Here is a 22,674-nt window from a genome sequence, read left to right on the forward strand (position 1 = left end):
GTTGAGGGACAGGATATGGGAAGAAGAGATTATTTGCTATATTTTAAAAGGAGGTGGTAAGTTAAAATTCTTTACAGGAAGAAGTAATTTCTTTATATATTTCTTTTCTTTTTCCTTACAATATTCTTATTTTTTTTCTTTCTTTTCTATTTTCCTTGTATTTCTTTCTTTTTTTCTTCACCTATTTTTTTATTCTTTTTTTAGTTCGTATTACTTTTTAATTGATGTAATTGTGTTTTTTTAAAATAACGTTATTATTAAATAAGAGATTCTCAGTCTCCTTTGATAAATCCTCTGTATTAACTTTCAAATATTGAGAGTGATAATGTAATAAAAAGAAGGAAGCATCTTGATAATGCAAACTCTTAAGGAAGGCTAGTTGCAATGTTAGGTGTAAAGGCCATGGTAACCTAAGAAGAATTATGTCTATGGAGATTCTCAGTCATCTGTGTCCTAGATATCCTAAAGGTGCTTTTTCACAAGAGAACTGGACATCCTTGTTTATCTCTGAAGAGGTTTTGCTTCTCATCCAAGAAGCTTCTTCAGCTCTGACTGGATGGCGGGGAATGGAAGGATTTATACTCCTTGCAGACAGCTGGTCATTTGCATTCTTTTAGACGGGTGTCTTCAGGGTCACCTGAGTAGTGCAAATGGGTGTGGAGCCTTCTTGGAATTGCTGAAAGGACTGTGTTGTAGACAGGAGATAGATGGTGTCGTATCCCTCATCCTCTGTTGAGGGAGGGCTGTTCAGTTTTGACATAGATGGCCTCTTTCATCCCCTCTTGCAAATCAGCAGTCCTCTCTGTCCAAAATGTGGACTTTGCTGTCTTCTAAAGAGTGGCCTTTGCCTTTTTAATGCAGATGGACCACTGAATCTTGTCCTGATGGGTTTGTTCTCTTACGTTCTTCTCCTAAGAAGGAATTGGAAAGGACACCCTTCATTGTAGTGCATTTTGGAAAAGACCAAGGCATTCCAATCCTACAAATTCTTTATATATCTATATAATTATTTGTTTCAGATTTTCTTCTTGGGTCACCCTACCTGTCCATATGAGACCTATGGGTATGGATATGTTTAAAGTGTTTATTTAATAGTCTTCATTAAAACTATTTGTGTGTGCACGCACACATGTGTGTATACACATACACACACATATATATTATACTTCCTTTTTATTTCTGTGCACTGGCTTTATGTGTAACCTAATGAGAAATTAATTGTAAAGAACAATGCTACATAAGGTAGTGAATTGCTAGGAGGTCTTATGAACAGGTGAAATGAGATAAATAAGTAGAGGTGAGACCCAAGTTAGCAGAAAACATGTTTTATGATTTGTTGATTCCAGAAATGAGTGCAGCTTGATTAGAAGCATTTAGAATTCAGTAATATCTCAGTCCATCCCATCTCCCATATGTTTATCAAAGAGAACAGGGTTTATTTAAAAAGAATCCGTTTATCTTTTACCTTATTTACAAAACATTAATGAGGAATCCAAATAGTTAGATTCAATTTGGCAACTACCAAGTAGAATTTAATTTAAAAACCAAAAGCTTAGCAGTATACAATAGCTAACAAAACAATTAGGACTGTAATGGTGGAAATCAAATGCTAGTCTAGCTAAAATTTTGATATAGTGATCTGTCCAGAATGGAAAGATTATGGACACTACAATTCCTATTATAAAATTATGATGAAGGAATTTGATCTAGGATATGATAAAGTGAACAATTTTGATATGATCTATGTTGTATGCATGTAGTTCACATATGCATACAACATTAATCAAAGTAAATGAAATAAGATGCTTTTCTACTTCAAGTTTATTTTTCTGAATAGGCCTTTACAAATCTGCAGTTTACTGAATTAAATTGTACATAAACTTGCAGAAGCTACTACAAGATAAAATATATCATAAACAACTTGACACTCTTGTTAACACAAATGAGATTTCAAGAGCTTAGAATCATGGAGATGACATCTCAGTATTCTTATGAGGATGCAAAACTGACCTAGAGAAACAGCGAGGAAGATGCAAACACTAATTAGAAGTAAGCTATCAAGACATTCTAAAGTAAAAGAAAAAGAGTGAACTAGCCAGCACAGTTATAAGGGACAAGATATTTTTACCTATAATAGAAGATGGAAAGGTTATAGAAAAAATTATACCGATCCATTCAAATGATTCTACCTTCTGAAAAGACATTTGATATGCTGTATTCTGAACAGGATTAGTTTTAGGCTAAGTCTGAGTAGGCACTGGTTAGGGAGCAAAACTTAGGGCCATGGTGGCAAACCTATGGCATGCGTGCCACAGGCAGCATGTGGAGCCACCCCTGTGGGCACGCACGCTATTGCCCCAGAGGGAGGCGGGGCCAGGCTTCTCCCCTCCACCACTCCACATGTGCCTATGTTCTCACTCTCTCTCTGCACTGGGAGTCAGGGAGCAGCTGCAAGAGCTGGGCCGATACGGGCTGGATAGTGGAGGCAGCTGCCAGCAAGAGTCCAGGTAAGCCTCTGGAGCAATTTCGCACACACACCCATGGCAGATCCAGGCAGCCCAGATCTAGGGCTGCTGAATGGTTTTGTTTCCCCTCACGGCTGATCTGGGTAGCAGAAGCATTTTCCAAGCTTTTAGAGCTGGGATTCATGACCACGGGGTGATTTTGCGGCTTGCCAGTGGCCCAATCCAGGCTCCAGAGGCCTGGAAAATGCTTCTGCCACCCACGTTGGCTGGGGGGGGGGCATGAATCCCCAGACAGCCACCGGGTGGCAGCAGGGAGATGGCCCAGCTTCCCTTCGTCACTGTTGGCCATCTGGGCTCTGCAGCCCAGCGCCCCCTCCCTCTGCAGCTCATAAGGCCAGGGTTGTGGCTGGAGCGTGGGTGTGGCCAGAGCTGCTTGGCCCTCTGGCTGCCTCCTCCTGGCCATGCGGTGGACCTGGCAGCATTGCCTGCCACTTTAAGGGGAGTGGCCGCAAGGGAGGTGCCTACAGGACTCTGGGCAAACAAAGGGCCGCTCGCTGGGGAAGGACTGGAGCCATGCCCACCCACCCATTCTTCCTCCCAACTGGGCACTCCTCACCACTTCTTCCCCCACAGACATAGGGAGCACCCACCCCATCTACCACTAGTCCTGGGGCACCTGCCACCATTCCGTGCTCTCCAACCTGTCACCAGCAAGCTGGGTTTGCTGAGCTTGGGCCTCAGGCAGATGCAGGCTGGAGGCCAGCAAGAGCCATGGCTGCCCAGCTCCTCCACCTGAGGATGCATGCAGGGAGAGGCGCCACCTGGCTCGGTAGCCGCGGTCCACCCACAGAAGGAACAGAAGGATGTAGGAGGAGGGCTGGCCAGGGATGGGAGCAGGGCTACCCATGGGGGGAATCTGACCAGCCCCAGCCTGCAGGGGGGAGAGGCCGAGGGAGCCCTAAGCGAGGCATCCCAGCACACTCAGATGGCTGGCGATGGGCTGAAGAGCACGGGATGGTGGCAGCTGCCCCGGGATGAGCGGTATGTGGAGTAGGTGCTCCTGATGTCCACAGGGGAAGAAGCTGTGAGGAGGCTCTGCAACCAGTCCAGCCCAGTCCTGGCACAGCACGGAAAGCAAGGCAGCAGCCCTATGTGTGTCCCCATGCACGAGCACACCCCACCCTGCCAGGCAAGTGGAGCTGCGACATCTGCAGCAGAAGGATGAGGAGCCCCAATCCCAGCACAGCCCCTCCCCACCCTCCCACCCTTGCAAGAGCTGTGGGGCTCAGGAGCCTCCCCACATGTACCCCACCCACTGAGCAAGATGCCCTCCTGCCCACTGCCCCACCTGCCAGAGCAATATTGAGCTGGCCATGCCCACACTGGCCACGCCCACCCAGCGGGCCACATCCACCCAGCACCCAGTGATACATAAGTGCGTTTTGGGTTGCAGTTTGGGCCCTCGGTCTCTATAAGGTTGGCCACCACTGACTTAGGGGGTGCCAGCATCATTCCTCCTTCTGAATCATTTTTGCATTGGCAGGCAGCAATGCCATCAGTCAACAGCACCTAGGAGGGCCATGTATCCTCAAGCAGACACTGATTCTAGGGAAAGTCAAAAGAGAGATCTTTATGTCAAAGGGAAAATAATGAGGCCAGTGAATATTAATATTTATTTGTTTATTACACGTTTACCTCACCATAATAAAAAGGGATCCTTTTCATTATAGTGATACATACTATCTATATCTACACACTATATAACTATATCTATACAATATGTGTATATTTATATTTGTGTGTTTGTGTGTGTGTGTGTGTTTGTGTATTACTTTTATTCAGTTATACTGAACTATCTGAAGTTGTTTGATTTCAGAAGCTAAGCAGAGTCAGATCTGGTAAGTATTTGGAAAGCAAACTAGTAGAAAATGCCAGTACTTAGAGTGAGATGCTTAGAGTGAGATGTTGAAAAATAAATCAAAAGAAGGCAATGTAGCTTGTTATCATAGTCACCACAAATCAAATCTGATTCAAATGAGACTATTACATAATTACTTTTGCTTAAAAGGTAGACCTGAAGTGTGAGTGAACTTACTGTCATAACATTGACCTTTCCTTTTAATCCTGTCTTTAAATATTAACAGTTTGTTTTGATTTTGATTTTTCTATTTAAAAACTGAATATCATTAAAATTAAAACTCTATTAGTATATTATTGTGATGATGGCACAGAAGTAGGTTGCCTCAATGCTAATATAATAGCCCCAATACAGTTTTTCTTGGTGGTTTTTTATTCTTAGTAGCCCATCCTTCTTCATTTTCCATGGACAACTTGCCACAGGACAACTCGCTTTGGGACAACTCAACAACTCAATTTAATTATTTAAAATAATTTAAAAAATATTTATTTTTTTTCATTCACATTTCATTTTATCCCTCCTTTGGCATCCTTTTTTCAATGATTCTATTCCACTATTTGTTTGACATTAATGTAACTCTCATCCGACAGCGAGTTGGCTATGGTGAGTTGGCCATTGTGAGTAGGCTGTGGCAAGTTGACTGTAGGTCTACTCGTAGACCTCTAACCGATTAGCCAGCAGTTAAAGATCTTATTCTTATATATAAGCATTCTGTTTAATGTATTTCTTTTTCAAAATTTGCTAAAAGGGCCAAATATATGGCCATACATGATTGTTTTAGCATACTTAAAACAAAACAAAACAAAACAAAACAAGAAAACCTTCTTATATGTGTCATTTCAAAATATATATATCCGCACAATATGACCTTACTGAAAAGATATCTGGCAATATTATGGGTTTGCTTCCCCTGTTCTTAATTGACTAAGAACTTTTTAAGTCATGCATCAAAGTCATTTTTGAAATGTTCCAGAAGGTTTGCTACTTGTAATTCTATTTACCAGGGCTTTTTTTCTCATAGAACGCTCAGAACAGTGTTCCAGCACCTTTTTTTTGCAAAAAAAAAAAAAAAATCAGCTCCCTTATTGGCTTTCCTATTGCAGGGCTAGGCAATCTTGGCTCTTTTTTATGACTCGTGGACTTCAACTCCCAGAAATCCTGAGCCAGCCATGCTGAGGGGAAAGGGAGAAGTTTCCAAGCTGAGCCATGCTGGCTCAGGAATTCTGGGAGTTGAGGTCCTTGAGTCATAAAAGAGCCTGCACTAGAGGAGGACACTAAAATTATTTACAGGATTACTTCTTTAGGAACTAAACTTTTAGAATCTAAAACAGCTAATTCAGAAAAGCCAACAGGAAAGAACCTCACATTTTTCATCTGCTTCTGTCTTTTGGAAGGTAAAATTAGATAACAAAATAATCTATTTCTTATGTTAACATCTCTGCAATGAAATCAAAGGTAACAGGAAAGAAATAAGAAACATTTTTTCTCAATGTAATATGTCTAATTTAGCTGATTCTAGAAAAAAAATAGTATTTTTTGTACACTCTTGAAAACTATTTTGAATCTATAACCATCTATTACAACTAAACCACTTTAAATTAAACAATTCTTAAGAATGAAATATTCTTAATTTGGACTTTTACTGTTTGGACTGTTGTGTGTTTTGAAAAATAGATTATTTAGAATCTAGTTATGTTGCACTTCAGTCTTTAAATAATTAACCTAGTATATACATAACAATATATGCTGTTTTCCCTGGTGAGCTTAACATCAATAACAACATTTATTAAAAAGGCTAAAATAATTTCTGGTGGTATTATCTTTATATTAAAATTTTGGACAAGCAGTAATCATGTCTCCTAGCAAAAGATGTTACATATGTGCATAAGCGTAGTCAGTAGCATATGCCTTTTTAAAAATATCAAACATGCAAAGAAACAAAAATAAGTCCAATATATCTGTATTACATCCAGAAATGCCAACTTTGCAACCAATATTTCTCATCCATAACTACGGCACCCTAAGGGTACCTGCATACATGCAAATATTTCTCTGGGATCAGTAACGCAGCAGGGATTGCTTTTTCCTTCCAGTAACATATACCTAAAACCAGTTTATTGCATTTGGCAATTGTACTAAAAAAAATCTCATTGTCAACCAATATAATTCATTTAATTTGAAATCAAGTGAAAAATTGATTTAAATTATTTTATTAAAACAAATTAATGGCAATTCTTTTATAAGAAGTTGCCTCAAACAAAATGAGTTTGACATGCCTGCTCTAGATAGCTGAATGCTCCAAAATAAATTCTAGACCAGGCCTGTACATGCAGCCTACCAAGTACCCTTGGACTGAGCACAGACTTTTTTTAAAAAAAAAAAAGTAATAAAATCACCACCACTGCCCTGAAAGTCATGTTGCCTAGTGCCTCCATGGCTTACCATGACCATGAGCTCCAACACTGTAGATGCTCCTCTAGTCATCAAATCATTGATTAGCCCACCAGCATTCCTTTGCAGACCACAAAGATTTTTAATTTATCAGTGTGGGCCTTTCCCTTCTACAAGTTGCACATATCTCTTCTAGATTTTCCTCTTGCCTTTCCAAGTTAACTCCTTGGTCTGTCATTGAGCAAGAATTGACTTTGTAGGGAAGCATATTATTATTTGATGTATATTTAACATATGTTCTACCTTTATTTACCAATTATATAATATTTGTATGCAATCCACCTGGCGAGGTTTGGGGCAACTTACAATAGAAAAAATATATTTTTAAAATCATAAGATTAAAACATAAAAGCAGGGGGTTTTTTTCTCATAGAACGCTCAGAATGGCGTTCTGGCACCTTTTTTTGCACACACACACACAAAAGCTTTTGCACAAGCTATGCTACTCCCTCTATTGGCTTTCAAAAGCCTATTGGCTTTTGAAAGCCAATAGGAATTGCTGCTGAGCGTGGCAAAAGACCTGGCTGGCAAATGTTGCACCGGCAAGTTGTCTGCACCGAAAGCGAGTAGGCAGGAACTTTGCATCCCTCCCTGCTGCCCAACTACACCATCTCAACTAGGTAAGTAAGAGAGGACAAGGAGTGGGAGGTGGGCTCTGCGGAGTACATGTGCACTCCTTCCTTGTGCTCACCTGTGTCAGCCAGGCTGGTGGCCTACCTAGTGCTGGACCTGCACCACCATCGCCTCGCCCTGCACGCCTAAGTCGTCTGGCCCGCCCCGCTTCTGCTGCCTGCCCCACGCAGCCCTGCCATATAGAGCGGGCCTTGCTGCTCCCACAGCACCAGCTGCATCAGCTCTGGCCCCAGGGGGGAGCCCACCGCCAACACCCCTCACACCTGTGACTGCAGCAGTGCTGCCCCCCCACCAAACCCCCCGCCTCCTGTGCCCAACAAGATGAGAGTTCCGGCACTTTTTTTTTTTTAGAAAAAAAGCACTGCTATTTACTAAGTAGTTCGTATGGCATAAGCTTTCATGACCCACCCACAAGTACCTGTATTATAGAAGTGATACTATACATAGCAAATCTATATGCATAGACTTCTGGATGGGGGTTGGAGTGTTGAATAGGTTTATTGTGGTTCAATTGCATTTTGGATTTTGCAATTTGCAATTTTCCTGTCAGATACATATTTTATTTTTGTGACTGGTTGTGTTTTTAAGTATTGTAAGCCACTCAGAATCACCATGGTGAAATGGGCAGCTATATGAACTGAATAAAAAGACCTCTTGCAATTTTAAAATGATCAAGTAAGAAACCTTCTAAAAGAATTCACAATCCACTGTGCAAGCAACATGGAGAGAGCATTGTAGACCCAGCACCTATCAGAAAAGGAATGTATACACCTTTGGGGAAAGGCTTAGTCCTTCCAAAAATGCATTGTGTGAATGAAGGAGATTCCGGGATCTGGCAAATTACAGGATAAAAATCCAGAACTTTCAAATGCTTTTATTTTAAAAAAAGTCATACCAGACAAACGTTTGCTAAATTCAACCTAAAACGAATACAGTAAACTCAAACAACCCTCTTGATATAACCATGGCCTTATAATTCCCTGCTATATTAGGAGACAAATTGAAATCAAGGCGCAAAAATACCTGATTTCCTAATTCCATATGCAGTTACAGTGTGCACAAAAATGCTTTAAATTAATATGTAGACAGAAACCAGACCAATAATTGAGCCATTTGAAATTTGAGCACGTCACATTTATTTGGCTGGTTTTTATTTATGTCTGTTACAAACAAAAAGCATCTCTGAGAAACCTAAGAAAACATGTCTCCGTTGAAGGGAGCATAAAAATTGTAGAAGATGTTTGCTAAATAAGTATGTCAACCTCTAACTGCAAACGAGAGCTTTCACACTTACTTCAGAATTCTCTGTTTGGATTTCCATTATTAAAAGCAAAAATGTCTCAGTAACCAATGTGTTTGCTTCTCACATTTCTTTTTTTTCCCCTCCTCCCACTGTAATCATAAATAACATGGTGGTTCTGTAATTTTCTAACAACTGATTTCTCTCCTACATTTACTATACATCAAACATCATTATATAAACCAATCACATAAATAACAACACCATAAATCTGCTCTTCAAGAAAGGAAAGAGCAGCTCTCTACCATTTCAACAGATTAAGCCTACTATTATAGTTCTGCTTTTAGAAGCGGTACTATACTGTTATACATGTCCAATTGAGCCTGCTGTGCTAGGCTGGGACAGTGATGGTGAACCTATGACACAAGTGTCAAAAGTGATACACCAGGACATTTTGGGTGACACACTAACATTCACCAGCACCTGACAATAATTATACTTGAAAGCACCCCTCATTCTTGAGTGATTTTTGGAAAATGTACAAGGATAGGGTGTGCTTTTACTCAGGCTCCAGATCCTCTGAAAATTGTGCAAGAGTAGACCATGCTTTTGTTCAGTTTTTGGAGGCTGCACAGAGGAACACTCTCCAAAGCTATTTTAAGAACAAAGGCCTCATGCAGCCCAGAGCTGCCTCAGGTAGGCCACGGGGCCTGTCAATAGAAAGGGGAAATTACCTGAAGGTAAATAATGCATACAGATTCTGGAGATCACACACAATTAGACTGTATCTTTTTAAAAATAAAGGATTATGTAAAGAATATTTCTTTTGTTTAGTGTATCAACAGAATCAAGTTAGGCATTTTCTGAATTTTTGACGTGCCAAGCCCAAAAGGTTCACTATCAGTGGCCTAGGATCTATTCTGACAGATGAAAATTGTGGTGTTAGTAAATGGCTCTTAGTGAACATTCAACCAATACAGCAAGATCTACTAAATAATAGAAACAGACTGTATCTGGATTGAAAGATACATTGAAAGAGCATATGAAAAGGATATAGTTTGATCAATAAACCAAATCAATAAAAGTATAATTTCCAACACAAGAGGAATCATCATCATCATCATTATAATCATCATCATCAAATTATTATCTACAGTAGCCAAGCTGTACCTCAAGTACTGTATCCAGTTTTAGGTACTTCATAACTGATGGTTTCCAGATGTGTGAAGATTACAATTTCCAAAATTTCTAGAGAGCTGGGCAGTGTTCTGAATGTTAGGCATGCTTTAGGGGAAAGGATGGGGAAAATTTGTTTATATGATCCTTCAATTGAAAGTAGCATTTTGGGCCACAATTTGTCTTCAGTGCTTTCACTTACAATCAATATTCCCAGGAAACTGTACAACATATAATAATATATTTTCTGATTATTCTGCTTACTATGCCCATCAACATCATTAATATCACACAGCTTTTTTATTTCAATTATGTATTTCATTCTTAAAGATTCCTGATCCTGTGAAACATAACAGGATGTTGCTCCAGTCACAAAATAATATTCTCCCCAAATCTCAACCAAATGTGATATTGTAAAAAATGTATTCACTTATTTTAAAAATGTACATTACCCACTCTTCAATAGTTCTGGCATACTTACAAATCCACAAGAAACAAATAGACCATCATATATAAATCTGGTGCAATGCTTATGCTTCCCACCCTGTCAAGATTGATTGTCCTAGATACCTGATGGTTGTAATTGGTTTTCAGAGGGCAGCTGGAAACTCTCCTAGTAGGTTGGAAGACAGTTCTGATGTGAGCCTTATTGACCTTTGAAATATAGAGGCAATAAGAGTCTATATAAGATTACTACTACAGCATATAAAAGAGTTTCAGTAAAATGAAAGGATTCCAAAAAACAGGAACTTTTCCCAAAGAGTGCAAAAGCCCTTATTTGAGAGAACTCCCCTCTTACTTGGTCTCCCCCTTATTATAAATGTTGTTCACTGCCCAGAGTGTATCATAGTTAAGGTGAGCTAGAAATAATGGTAAAAGGTTTGTTGCTCCATTTCATTTGGCCCAGCTTGAGGTAACACTGTCAGAATTGTTTGGAATAACAAACAAGTCTTGCCTGAATATTGAACAGAAGATTTTTCTGCTTCTCTGATGTTTCACAAAATGATGGCAGCTCTTGCAGAGTAGAGAAATTAAACTCAGAAAACTGCAAACTTTGTCAGAATACTGCAAATCTCTTATTGAGGGGTTAAGGTTTTTCAGAACACAACCATTGGTTAACTTGGCTGAGGAACAATTAGCTACAGATCATGCATATCATACAAGCTTTGAACTGATCGCCACACTAAACGTGCTTTGGATCCATGGATGGTGAAGACGAAGTGGGAGAAATATCAGTTAAAGCTTAGTAAGAATGATTTGCAAATAGAATGGATCTGGTATGAGCAAATTCAGCATTGAAGATATAAAGGAGCAAAAAAAAGAAAAAAAGAATCATCCATTATACAAACTCTTTTCTAGTCAGATAATTTTGGGTAATCATCCAATTCTGCTGTAGAGAACCTGAACATAAAAGGTTGAAAGGAAGTCAGCCAAATTAGCATCTTTGTAAATGATTCCATGGTGTTTAATTATCTAAATAATCTGCATTTCCAGGATATCACAAACTCACATTATATTTATTTTTTTCCTTCAATTTATTATAGTACAAGAAAGGATAATTCATCTACTCCATGAAGTTCCTTTAAGATACTGTAGTGCTAATTTTCTGGTGACTTGTGCTATGAAAAAAAATATTCTCTCAGGGTCACTGGGATGCTGTTAGAACATTTTACATTGCTTTTTCTCTGATTTATTCAGAACAGAAGTTTTACAAAATGCAATTGGTTCCATTTGAATTTTTTTTCAAAAAAAGCTTATAATCCAGGAAGCTATTCTTTGATAAATTATTGCAGGATATTTCTCTTAGGAGAATGGTGTTAAATCTTCTTTAAATAATTAATTTTTCTGCCATTATGGAAAATTTAGTTAATTTAATTTAAACACTTAATTAATCATATTTATAAAAGGGATGCGGTGGCTCAGTGGGTTAGGACACTGAGCTTGTCGATCAGAAGGTCGGCAGTTTGGTGGGTCGAATCCTGAGTGCCGCGTAACAGAGTGAGTGCCTGTTACTCATCCCAGCTTCTGCCAACCTAGCAGTTCAAAAGCACGTAAAAATGCAAGTAGAAAAATAGGGACCACTACGGTGGGAAGGTAACAGCGTTCTGTGAGCCAGGTGAGCAGTGATCGGCTGCTTTAAAACTAAAACTAAAGCTGAAATATAAAACGTATTAACAGTGGTGGGTAAGTGAGGAAAAAACAAAGGAGCTATTCAGACACCTGCTGGCAAGGTAAGGCTGACTGGTGATCAATGAGTGAATCCTCCTTGAAGGGAGGGGAGTCTTGGTGACAGGAGTGACAGGAGCAGGAGTGAAGTTTTCTTCACAGTCTGTCTTCCCTTTGATCCCCTTTCATCCAGCAAAGTGGCCATCAGATCCATTGCTCAGCCAAAGAGGAGGAGGAGTGATTTCTGATGTTCCCTATGAGGCTCCCACAAACAAAGTCAATGGGGAAAGCAGCAGGAAGTCACTCCTGCGACTATTGGTTTTTTGCCCGCCTGTGGTCATACTGTTTCTCTGTTTAGGTAAGGAAATATCTCTGAAAGGGTCGATGAGTCATGGGTTGCCTTCTATAGTTGGGGACAAAAAGCTGTTGTGTTGCCCTTAAACCTTCTTTTTGGTCATTTCCTAACAGTGAGAACAATTAATCTATAGAACGGATGGGTGCTCCATCAATGGAGGCTTTTAAGAAGAGATTGGATAGTCATTTGTATGGAATGGTATAGGGCCATGGTGGTGAACATTGCCCCAGTCCTAGGCCTTCATCTGGGTTTTATAAAATCTTTTAGCTTTAGGCCTTTGCTGCCGTGTGTGGAAAAAAAAGGTTCAATCAATCAATCAATTAATTTCAACTTCTCGCGGGAAAAAAAAGATCTTGCAAAGTTGGAATTGATTGATTGAACTTTTTAGTCCCACCCAGTCTGCTGTTACCACTGCAGCCACGTCCACCCAATTGGCCACACCCACTCAATTGGCCACACCCACTCAATGGGCCATGCCCACCAGGCACCTGATGATACATAAGTGGGTTTTGGATTGCAGTTTGGGCACTTGGTCTCTAAAAGGTTTGCCATCAGTGGTATAGGGTCTCCTCAGTGGTGGGGTTCAAATATGTAAACAACCAGTTTTCTGTGTGCATGCCACTTCCAGAAGTCCATTCTGGGCCTGGGCAACAAAAAATAGCTACCGGTTCTGCTGAACTGGTGCGAACTGGCTGAATCCCACCACTGGGTCTCCTGCTTGAGCAGGTTGTTGGATTAGAAGGCCTCTAAGGTCCCTTTCAACTCTGTTATTCTGTCTTTTCTGCAACATTTAACTGAGCACTATTGCAAATAACATAGCAGATGGCTATTGTTTAATCAAGCACGGCTTTTTGTCTTCTTTTTCTAAGCCTGCTTTTGAGAAGTGCATTTGTTTGAAATAAAATGCAACTCATTCTTTTAAGAACATGTTTAGAATCAAGGCATCACCTCAGTCCTTCCCTTCTGAAACTGGTTATCTGTCCTAATTTCCCAGAGCCTTTAGCCCAACTGGGTGTAATTGCAACCACCTTGGTGGGAGCAGCATGTGTTAAAGAAATGCAGCTTACCACATAATTATTTTATAACACATTTTTCTCATAATCCCTTCCCTAGAAGCAATCATGCAGAGTTAAAGAAATAGCATTAAAGAACTAAACATCCATAATACAGAGAAATAAAGTATTAAAATTTTTTGGAAACCATGCCACATATTTTTGATCAGCTATGTAAGGATTGAGTACATTGATGTATCATTATGAGAATGGGGAGGAAAGGGAACCCAAATCAAGAACTGGAAAATTTCAGAAAAAGCTCAGGTTTTGCTTTCATATTAATTTAATAGTAAGCTGTGGAAACTCTGCTATTTTAGGAGTTGTTTAATATTAAGATCTGGAAACTATACTATTTTAGGAGCATTTATAATAAGATCCAACAGCAAAATTACCAAGATGGGAGAATTTATTTCTGCTTTTTCTTTGCAGTAATAAGTTTTCCTTAGAAATTCACTTTGATGACACAGTCAGTTAATAAGTTTCTCATAATGATACTGTCTCTGATAAAGTCTGAAACATCAATTTTCATTTTAAACACCCCTATAGCCTGCATTTCAGTCTGAACTGATGGCAGTCAAAGATCTGATTCAAGCAGAGTTGGGGTTTCTGAGAAGACTTCACAGCCAGAAACTAGACATATGCTACAACACCCCAGTCAGGTATTTGTCTTCAAATGGAGGAAAATCCTATTCTTCATCTGTTCAGCTGATACTTTTCTGTTCTGATTCCAAGCACCAGTGCAAACTGCTTCTCTGTATAAGCATAAACTCATATATCTCCTGCTCTCTGATGCTGCAAGTGGTTACAGCAACATTTCAATAGGATGAAGGACAATCCTTGAGTCATCTGAACTAGCTTTAGGAGTGATGGAGCCAGATGCTACCCTTTTGCTGTTTTGTGACCTTAACATGTGCTCCCTGAGTGCCTTTCCAGGGTATTTACAGTCCACCAATGAAATGATGGGGGGGATAGCGGAGTTCTCTTCTAATTGCAACTTTCTTTTGTGTCCTAAAATTTACACCAAGAGATTGAAGAGGTCATTGGATGAGATTTGAGAATGCAGAGATGAAGATATCAACAAGAAGAACCTGGTTGCAAATGTCTCCTCAAATGGCATTCCTTGTAGCCACTTAGTCATCCTCAGCCATATATGTAATCCCATATGTGAGTCCTGCAACAATACGTGGCTTTATGGAATACTCACGATTCTAATCAGACAGACCAGTCCTTCCTCTTTTAGGTTGTTCCATTTTATTTCCCATTCCTTACATCTTTTCTTCCACAAATTTTGGAAAAACCACTAGTTTTTTTGTATACAGTACTGCATTTTCTCTTTCTCTCATGCACACATATACCCATAACACGTACAAAATTACCTACTATTAGGAGATTTGTGCATCTCTTGCTTTCAAGCTTTGCCATCATCAGTTCTGGGATTAAAAATTATGTAAATGATTCAAAACAAGTCATTTCAGTTTGCTGTCTATTATTTTGCGTGCCAAAACATCAGCATGCAAGACAGATTTTAAGATGCCACTAAAAAGCAGGCAGATTTTTTTTTAAAAAAAGATAAATTTCTTTTTATGGATTGCTGAATCATGATTATTTTGCCTTTTGTTATGTACAGAATAAATAAGTTAACATTATTAGAGAATTAATTGTTAATTGTTCAAAAACTATTCAGTGCACATAGCTGGGAAGAAGCATGTCAAGTGAAAAGTATTTTGAAGTTTGGTAAATTATATTAATGCTATCTAGCAATCTGATGTGCAAAAGGCCAACATCAAAACTATATGACTGTACAATATTAATAAAATAAGTATCTGTTGTATGACACAGACGTCTCCTCTGTGCCATATGCTACTTTTTACTTCCCAAGTTTCTTCATGAATAACTTAGCAAAAATAAATATTACATAGGCCTGAACTAAATCTATCCACTTTCATGGTAAATGTTCCTCCCCTTCTGAAACACTGCCATTTGCAACATCCTACAAAGTTGATGATAATTTATTGAATCATTATCTTTTTAAGGAACAGTCCATAAAAAAAAATTCCTTGAGTGGAATCAGAACAACAAAACCATCCTGAATGGACTTTATTTGTTCATATCCAGTGACCTTATGTCATTTAAAGTATAAAATTGAATAACCATTCCGTCTGGATATAGTTTCTAATGGGATTGGATTAGCCATTTAGACTTTTAATTCAGGAAGAAAGGAAGGAGTGTGTAGAATTGGGAAAGTGAGCAAGTGAAGTGATGGTGTAGTGGTTCAGGTGCTGCCCTAGAAGCCAGCAGCTCATGCGTTCTGGCCCTGCCTTAAGGCAGTGTTTTTCAACCACTGTTCCGCGGCACACTAGTGTGCCGCGAGATGTTGCCTGGTGTGCCGTGGGAAAAATTGAAAAGTAATTATAAAATACTTTATTTGTGTTTATTTGATTCCTATTCAAGAGAATTACTTTATATATAGTCAATATAGGCACAGAGTTAAATTTTTTAACATTTTCTAATGGTGGAGTGCCTCGTGATTTTTTTCATGAAACAAGTGTGCCTTTGCCCAAAAAAGGTTGAAAAACACTGCCTTAAGGCATGAAAGCCAGCTGCTGACCTTAGGTCAGTCACTCTTTCTTAACCCAACCCACCTCACAGGATTGTTGTTTGGGGAAACAAGGAGCAGGAAGGAGTATTTGGTATCTTTACCACCTGGATTATTAATAAAAAATAAAAACGGGAGGATTAAAAAATAAATCTAATAAATATCTTGGCATTCTAGAAATTTTTGGCACTGAAGTAAAATACTCTTCCAGCAGGCACTGGTATTAAGATTAGTTTTGGTGACAACAAAATAAAGCAATAATAGTAAACATCACATCACTTAAAAATTCCAGCAATCATTAAAATCAGTATTCTTGCTATAGATGAATCATAATAAATATATGTGTATATATGTATGTATGCATGTATATATACATATATACATATATGTGTGTGTGTGTGTTTGTTTTCTGAGGTTTTCGCGGGTGTTTGTATGTAGATCTTTGGTCATTCGGGTTTTTTCCCACGTAGAATTGGAGGTATCAGGGCAACGTTTCGACGAAATCTCATCCATCATCCTCAGGCTGGTGACTTCAGCTTCGTTCTTCTGGGAGAAGAACACTTCAGTAGAAGGATCCAACTGTCTTCCAAGGCCTTCTAATACAGGGCAGGCACACAATTTTAGGTATATAAAATCTTAAGTGTTTTCCTTAGTTCTGTTTGAATGAGGCAGCTTGGACAAAGATAGAAAGTACTCTGTTTCATAGACCAATTAAATAGAGAAGTTTGACTTTTAGTGACAGTAATAAAGGAATATCATGACAGCATGTGAATAAGCAAATATCATTAATCTGCACTCCATCTGTAAGTTCACAATACTAGAATTACATAATAAGTCAAAGGACAAGAGGTCTCTCTATCTAAGTTTTCCTGGATTGAGTTGAAAGGTGTCTTTGGTTGTTGTTGTTGTTGTTTTCCTTCCTTCCTTCCTGCTCTAGGGAAGCAAAGATGACGTTGGAAACTCTGGTCTGCCTTTAGTCTTTGTCTGACTGCCCCTGACAAGCTGTTGCTGGACTTTTAGTGTGGGGTTATGTCTGCCAATTTTGGTGAGCTGAAATAGATTGGTTGTAAGGACATCCATGTTCTCTTATGGGGAGAAGGGGATCAGAAGATGCATTTGCTAAGGCTGTGACAGTTCCAGCATTGACAGGATTTTTTTTTTATTTTAATTCCATTTATATCCCGCCCTTCTCCAAAGACTCAGGGCGGCTTACAAGCTTAGCAGTAGCCTTCATTCTATGTATATGCCTGCTTGTTAGGGCTTTCACACACACCCCAAGCGGCATTATTACAAAGTCAGCTTAATTGCCCCCAAAAATCTGGGTCCTCATTTTACCTACCTCGGAAGGATGGAAGGCTGAGTCAACCTTGAGCCTGGTGGGATGCGAACCTGCACTAATTACAGGCAGCTGGTGTTACTTAAGGAGGCATTAGCCCACTGCTCCACCAAGGATGTAGGCAGTGACCTCACTGCCAGGTCACTGTTACAGGAGGGTAACTAGCACTCGGGAACTGTTTTGCTTTCCAACGTTCCTACTTATTCTCAGGGAGCAGTTCAGGTTACCACAGGACATAGCCTTACTTTTCTTTATATGAGGTTGATTCAGAAGCAGACTAGAACAATGCCCTGTGATTTGGAGAGGAGAAGGGTTGAGGAGAGTAATATGGGAGATCAGTGGGGCAAGGGTCTGGGAAATTTTCCAGAGATGATGAGAGCAGGGAGTTTGCAAGGTCCTCCAATGTCAATCTTTATCTGATTGTCAACTGATAGGAATTGAGAAACCTCCTACTGTATGGCCATCTGGGAATTTTGATTCTAAACAAATATATAGGACTGTACAGTAAGTTGCTATATCAAAAACTCTTGTGGTTTTCTGGCTGTTTTACATTACTTTCTTCCTTTACACATTGAGATAAACCTTGCCCCAACCCTTCAGTCAGACAAAGATGGATAAATTACATTATCTCATTATTTTCTAGCCCTTTAGCTAATTCACCTAGCAACAAGTTCTGAGCAGGATACTTATTTTGTGCCCATTGACTTTATTATCTTTTAGATCCCTTAGCATTTTGCCCAAATCTCAGAAGCCTTCAAGTTATCAAAAGCTTTAAGCAAATACCTAGAGCTCAAATCCTATTTAAGCTTTGTAAACTCAATAGCATTTATTTCTGACTAGATATACACAGGCTGAACATCAAGCACTTCTATATTTAAAGTAAATCAGGTACATGCACACCACTTTATTATTTCATTTTACTAAGATTTGCTGAACAAGCCACTGGCCTGATTCACACCTAACATATCAAATCATGGATTGTAGACAGCAATGGCTGGGTTCACAAAAACAAAACGAATGTATGCGCTTAGCCACAATGTATATGGGGAGGCAGAGAGGGGGACAGAGGGAGAGAAAGAGAGAGAGAAGAATAGAATAGAATAGAATGGAATGGAATGGAATGGAATGGAATGGAATGGAATGGAATGGAATGGAATGGAATAGAATAGAATAGAATAGAATAGAATAGAATAGAATAGAATAGAATAGAATAGAATAGAATAGAATAGAATAGAATAGAATAGAATGGAATGGAATGGAATGGAATGGAATGGAATGGAATGGAATGGAATGGAATGGAATAGAATAGAATAGAATAGAATAGAATAGAATAGAATAGAATAGAATCATCAGACTGGAAAGGACCTCAAAGGTCTTCTAATCTAACCCCCTGTTCAAGACAGGAGACATCATACCATCCTGGACAAATGGTTGTCCAATCTTTTCTTGAAAACCTCCAGTAATGGAGCACCCACAACCCCAGGAGACAATCTGTCCATTGATTATTTTTTCTCACTATCGGAAAATTTCTTCTTAGTTCCAGATTGGATCTTTCTTTAAGGAGCTTCTACCCATTGCTTCTTATCCCACCTTCAGGTAGTCAATCCCTTTGCTCTATGTGTGCTGCTTATTGTGTGACTAGTCACAGATAACATCAAGCCAAGTGAACAACTTTTTATCTATGAAAGCTAAGGGAGAGCCTTTGAGAGAGGAATAATGGAGTATATATGAATCTAGGACTCCTTTGGCAAGTTCTTTGCTCCCCTCCCCATCTCCCATTGCAAGGCCTTCCACTCCTTTTGTGCTTGTAAAAACTCTTCTGCTGATCAACTGAACTCTCTGCATTCTATCTTCTGAAAACTAAATAGATCTTCCTTTGTGTGGTTTACAACACTCAGCTGGGATTTCCCCCTGTCTCCACCCTATCCTTTGTCATGTGGGCTGATTATTACCAGTGCTAGCAGTGGTCCAACGATTAACCTCAGAGAACAGAAATGCAGTCTTTCCTATAGCCTCTGTTATAGTTTTTGAGCCTCCTATCTGCTAATTTCCTGGCTGCCTTCTGTTGTAAGGTGTTGGTAAGTGAGTGAAATCTTCTATAATAAGATTAAACTATAATCCCCCCCTTTTTTTCTTCCTAATTATTTGACAGCCATATGCTGTGCAAAAGGCACATATTTTTCTGTCTGGGCATAGAAACCAAGCTGTGCTATTTCCTAAACAAGAAGCAGACAATTGGGCTAAGAGTTTCCTTTTGGGTCAGTTATTTTGCAGATGGATTGTTAGCTACTTGAAGTATATTTTTGGTTCCTTTACCATGGATACCACATTATTTTCATATTGCTTGCAAGCAATATGAAAATAGTTTATTATTTTTTTCTTTCTCTTATTAAAAAATGCTGCTGTTGTATGGAGGCACATACGTCTTTTTATTGCTTATGTTCACATGGAATTAAACAATCCGGGTAACTTGTAGCATTTAAAATCAAAATAAGATCTGTGTGTTTATTAAGGAATGTTGTGCACAATATGAAATGAATATATAGAAACTGCTTCCTAGCATATGCTATACAGGATTGGCTTGAGCCGAGCATCCAAAGCCAATCAAGCTATTTTGGTACATAAGAGAGAAAGTGTTATGAAAACATTGCTATCCCCATTAGGCAGAAAAAAATACAATATTAATAAAGACAGCAATAGTGTTTTAATAACTTCCAAAAGGTGCTGTCCACAGTAATTTCAAAACTCTTCTAACAATAGGCCAGCATTTGTACTATTGATTCACTGAACCCAACAGCATCATTTATTCTGATTGTTTCAAGATATCCAGTCCTGCTTCCTGAGATTTTTGCAGCTAGAATTCCAGAACTGAATCTCAGGGTTTCCAGAGTACAAAGCATATACAGCTTCCTCCAATCCTGAAAATAGAGGCCTGCAGCAAAAAAGTAAAACAAATTTTACATAAAGTCACTCTGGATGGTGATTGGTTATGTTATGTACTGGGCTTGTGGTGATACACCACGTGCGTTGCGGGAGCAGCTAACGGCTCTCCAGTAACCCAGACTAGCTGTCTCCTGTCCTGCAATTGGCTAGCCCCAGGCGGCAAGAGTGGGTTCAAACCTATTGGCTGCCGCCTAGAGGCTAAACTATATATTGTGGCTGGTTGCAGCCAAGTTCCAGTACAGTTCTAGCAAGAATAAAGCATGAGTTATCCTGTACTCAGCCTCGTGTCGTCATTCCTGCACCCAAGAGCCCATGACTTAACAGGTTACATATTACTTCATGGCACTGACTCAAGGATGTGCTTTGTTTCTGTGGAAGTTTTATATTACAAAAGTGTGCTTCATTGTGGCTAGGAAAATGTTATTCTCACTCACCCAGAGCTACTCAGTCCTTGGAATACCACACTAAACAGGATTGCTCAAGAGGCACAGGCTGGTATTAGACAATACAGGCAGAATTTTAATGCAGAGAACCAAGAACTTCTGCAATGATGACCACTGGCTTCAGAATGGTAGGTGTGACCTTTTGCCATTCTTTAAAGCAATTCAACTTTTCAATAATTGGAAGTACTTGAAATAGAAACAACATTTTTGGCAATACATTCATCTTAACAACTGAGATTCGGCCCATCAAAGACAATTTCAAATTTGTCCAGATATCTAGATCTCTCTTAATTTCATTCCACATTTTGTCATAATTATCTTTATACAAATTCAATTTTTTTGCCGTCATATTTACACCCAGATACTTCACCTTTTTTACAAACATCAAACCAGTGGCTTCCTGTAACTTATTTTTTTCCTCTAATGACAGGTTTTTCCCTAAAACTTTGGTTTTATTCTTATTCAATTTAAAACCTGCAACATGTCCGAACTCTTGTATTATTTCCAGTGCTTTAATTGCACTGGTCTCTGGATCTTGTAATGTTAACACCAAATCATCAGCAAAGGCTTTTAGCTTTGTTAGGCATATGGTGTTAGCCTACAATGTTGGGTTGAAAATATATTAACCATAATGCTATGTCTTTAAGTTGTTAATTGGCCAATGGGTGTGTAAGTGTTCTCATGGCCATAAGAGGAAGCTAGGAACGTAGCTTCTCTCTCTCTCTGAATTCACTGATCTCTACTATTACTGTTTTTGCTCTGCTGTTGGTTTACTACTGTTGTAAACCTGAACTGTGTATTGACCTCTGGACCAGTAAGAAGACTTTGTATTTTGGATTACTACTTGGACTGTTGCTATTGTTTATGACCTGGACTGTTTATTGTTGACTGTGCATTTTTGTTCTTACACCACCTCAAAAGTAAACTACTTTTTGTTTTTATAACTCAGTGTATTCTTACTGTGTGACTCTTGCTGCTCTCAGTACCCTTCCTTGTCTGTGCAACTCTTTGGTAGCACAAGGAGACCTCTGCACAACGAATTCCTTAACATTGGTTATGGGCCCAGGCCTGTACTGAGAGTTAGTACACACAGTATTCCTAGCTGAGTTTGTGTTAGCTATTTGGTGTAAAATGGCACAATTCCTTAACAAGCTTATATTGTTTCGAACCCACTACAATCCCTTTCACACCTTCCTCTTTCCTTATCATATTCAGCAAGACTTCCAGAACCGTAATAAACAACAGAGGGGAGAGTGGGCACCCTTGCCTGGTACCCTTTTCAATTCTAATTTCCTCTGACATGACATTATTAACTATAATTTTTGCTTTTTGCTCAGAATAGATTGCATTTAAACCATTCATAAAACTCTGCCCAACCTCCATATTTTCAAAATTCTTCTTCATAAAACTCCAAGAAATGTTGTCAAAGGCCTTCTCCGCATCAATAAACATTAATGTAGCCTTACAGTTCTTTTTGGCCTCTAACCTTTCCAAAATATCTACTGTATTCCTAATGTTATCCTTCATATGTCTACCAGGTAAAAAAACTGCTTGATCATGATGAATAAGAACTTGAAGGACCTTCTTCAATCTTGTAGCCAAGATATTTGCAAAAATTTTGTAATCCACATTTAACAAGGAGATTGGGCGGTAATTCTTTACTTGAGCTCTGTCTGTATCTGGTTTGGGTATCAGCGTAATAAATGCTTCTCTCCAGGTCTCAGGTGCCTTAGCCCCCTCTAGTAATTCATTGCATACTTCCATCAGTGGCTGAATCAGCCAGTCTTTCAATGTCTTATAATATTTTGCTGTCAATCCGTCAGGTCCTGGTGCCTTGCCAATTTGCATTTGATTAATTGCTGCCTCCAATTCTTGTCTTGTAATCTGGTAATTGAGTAGG

Source organism: Vipera berus, assembly GCF_964194415.1.
Source record: "Vipera berus genome assembly, chromosome: 1".
NCBI classification, from domain to species: Eukaryota; Metazoa; Chordata; class Lepidosauria; order Squamata; family Viperidae; genus Vipera; species Vipera berus.